Source organism: Sapajus apella, unplaced genomic scaffold (genome assembly GCF_009761245.1).
Source record: "Sapajus apella isolate SASKATOON/1434 unplaced genomic scaffold, GSC_monkey_1.0 scaffold1530, whole genome shotgun sequence".
Classification (NCBI taxonomy): domain Eukaryota; kingdom Metazoa; phylum Chordata; class Mammalia; order Primates; family Cebidae; genus Sapajus; species Sapajus apella.
In genome coordinates, this window is record NW_022438456.1 from 11,103 (window position 1) to 14,538 (window position 3,436).

The window sequence follows — 3,436 nt, forward strand, 5'->3', positions numbered from 1 at the left end:
AGATGTGGGTGATTCATGTACCAATATGTCAGTCTTCAATAAGAACTTACATTGTATATGCATGTTTGCAATAATTTTGTCCCAAAGTGTATTTGAAGATGTATATAACTTAGGAGAAAAAGAAATACTACATTAAGATTCTGGGCTTTGTTCTTGAGCTTTTAAATAATAATCTAGTAATTCTATTTTCAGTAACGGCCAATTTGCTTGTTTCAGACCATTCTCCATTTAGAACAAATAGAAAATCTAGAAGTGGGGAGGGATATCAATTTGAAAGTATTGAGATCTACAAGATAGAAAGAATTCATGGGGTTAATATTCCAGGGAGAAGGTAATCCAGAAAATGAGCAACTTTTCCCATTCAGGCATTTGATGAATTAAAAGTCTCATCCTGGAAGCTGAAAAGCTGAGTGGAGTTTTTGGAAAACTCAAAGAGCTGTGAAATTCATATTTGGTTAAGGAGGAGGCATCCTGGAAAATAGCTCAAGCTTTTATTGGGACCTCCAAGTGTTTCACTGTAGGAATAAGCGTGAATCTGAGAACCTGTTTTTCAAAGTGCCTGAAGCCTGGCTTCTGATCATGCAAGCACTAGAATGAAGTAATCTGTTCCTAGCCTGTGCCTCTGCTAGCTACAAAAGTAAATCCTCTCTGGATGAAAGTAACATTAACTGGAGCCTCAGATTTTCTCTATAACTTTTTATTTACAGTGTTATTCATTTAAAAATAACCAGGTGCCCCTAAACATAGTATTTAACTGAAAATCAATAACACAAAAAGTAACAAATAGAAACCCTTAGGAGGTCCAGATACTGGTGTTATTTAACTTTGATATAACATTGGTCAAAGGAGATTAATATCACAATGATTAAAATATTTAGAGAATTTAATGACAAATGGAGTAATTATACAGAGAACTAATTCTATAAAAAAGTGAAAAGAGAGATTCTAGAATGAAAATCTATGTTTAAAACCTGGTGAGTTGTTTAAGAGAAGATTTTGCACAGCTGAGAGATAATTAACCAAAATTTGTACTGAAAAAATATTTAACTGGAAATACAGAGAAGAACAAAGGAATGGAAAACACAGGAAAGAATGTTCAAGCCATATGACATGGCAGGTCTAGCATACATAATTGGAGTATCTGCAGGAAAGCCAAAAGGCAGAGGAGTTTAAGCAATATTTTAGTAAATAATCACTGGAGGTTTTCCCAATCTGACAATATCAAGCCACAAATGTAAGGAAGAGTTATGGACCCAAATGTGATAAATGCAAGGAAAATTTATGCCTACTATTATCAACCTGCTGGAAACCAAAGACAAGAGAAAGTCTTAAAAGCAGCAAGACAAAATGTGTTCCATGGTCAAAAAATGGCAGACAATGATTGAAGCCCATGTTGATGTCAAGAGTACCGATGGTTACTTGCTTCATCTGTTCTGTGTTGGTTTTACTAAAAAACACAACAATCAGTTATGGAAGACCTCTTATGCTCAGCACCAACAAGTCTGCCAAATCCGGAAGAAGATGATGGAAATCATGACCCGAGAGGTGCAGACAAATGACTTGAAAGAAGTGGTCAATAAATTGATTCCAGACAGCATTGGAAAAGACATAGAAAATCTATTTATCCTCTCCATGATATCTTCGTTAGAAAAGTAAAAATGCTGAAGAAGCCCAAGTTTGAATTGGGAAAACTCATGGAGCTTCATGGTGAAGGCAGTAGTTCTGGAAAAGCCACTGGGGATGAGACAGGTGCTAAAATTAAACGAGCTGATGGATATGAACCGCCAGTCCAAGAATCTGTTTAAAGTTCAGACTTATAATAGTGGCAAATAAAAAGCCTTATTTGTGGAAAAAAAAAAAGCAGCCAGAGAAGAAATACATTCCACCTTCAAAGGAGCAATGTAAGACTGACAGCAGCCTCTCAGCAGAAATAATAGAAGTTACAAGTCAGTGGATTGACAACTGCAAGTTTGAAAAGAAAATATCCACCAACCCAGAATTCTGCTTCCAATGAAGGAGAAATAAATTTACTTTATACCAACAGCAAAGCAAAGTAAAACTCTGAGGAAATTAATTACCAGCAGAATTGGACCAAAGGAAATGCTAAAAGGAGTTCTTTCAGCAAAATATGATCCTAGATAAAGCATGATGGTGCAGGAAATGAGGAACGGTGGCAAGAAGTATTACTGGGGATAAATCTGAATAAAAATCGACTATAAAAACTTAAAGTAATAATGGTTTTTTGGGTCTCACATAGAGATTTAAAATGCATGACAGCAATGCAATGTTAACTCAAGAAAAATAAAATGGGGTTAATGTTTTAAGTTTCTTGAGATTTTTCAGGATATGGCATATATACAAACTGATATTGAACTTCAGTAATTCAGGAAGCTATATTGTAATTCTTCATTAATCACAAAAAGAATAGAGAAGGGATATGTAAAGAACCAGCTACTGGCATGGGAATTATAATACTAAAAACACCAATCTAGAAGAGGGCAGTAAAGGGGAGGTAAACAAATAACACAGCTCAATAGTGAGCTCAAACCCCAATATATGAATAAATACAGTAAAATGCATAAAGTTATCTCTATTTCAAAAGCAAAGATTGTTATATCAGATAAAAAAAGGATAGGAAAACTTCTGTTTGCTGCTTACAAGAGACATCTTAAATATGAAGATGTAGAAAGGACACAATAAAAAGGTTATATCAGCTGAGCATGGTGGGTCATGCCTGTATTCCCAGTGCTTTAGGAGGGTGAGGTGGGAGGATTGCCTGAGGCCAGGAGTTCAAGACCATCCTGGGCAACAAAGCTAGACCCTGTCTTTACAAAAAAGTTAAAAAAAAAAAAAAAGTAAACTGAGCATGGTGACATGCACTTGTATTTTCAGCTGTTCAGGATGCTGAGGTGGGAGAATTGCTTGAGCCCATGAGGCTTGGTGTTTGAGGCTGCACTGAGCTATGATCACACCACTGCACTCCAGCCAGAGTGAGACCTGGTCAATCGAACAATCAATCAAAAAATAAAAAATAAATAATACATAGATAGTTACGTAGCCTAAACAAAAGAAGAGCTGACATAGCTGAACTAAGCTTTTAAAAAGTTGACTCTAGGCGAAAAGCTTAGTATCCATAAATAGGAAACTTTACACTGATAAGAGGTTCAATGTAACTGGAAAGTACAAGCCTTTTAAATATTTTCTACCTTACAGCATAATCTTAAATATGTAAAAGATAACATATTGCCTAATATTTTAGTGGTTTGAATTGAATAACAGAATTTTCTCTTTTTTTTCGATTTTTAAAAATTATACTTTAAGTTCTGGAGTACACATGCAGAATGTGCAGATTTGTTACATAGGTATACATGTGCTATGCTGCATCCATCCCCCCCCCATCTTCTACATTAGGTATTTCTCCGAATTTTCTAAAGCC

At 35.4% G+C, this 3,436-nt stretch overlaps 1 pseudogene; it reads left to right on the forward strand.

Moving 5' to 3' along the window:
* The first annotated feature begins 1,338 nt into the window (after positions 1-1,338).
* Positions 1,339-1,820, forward strand: LOC116546851 (annotated as a pseudogene).
* Positions 1,821-3,436: the final 1,616 nt, after the last annotated feature.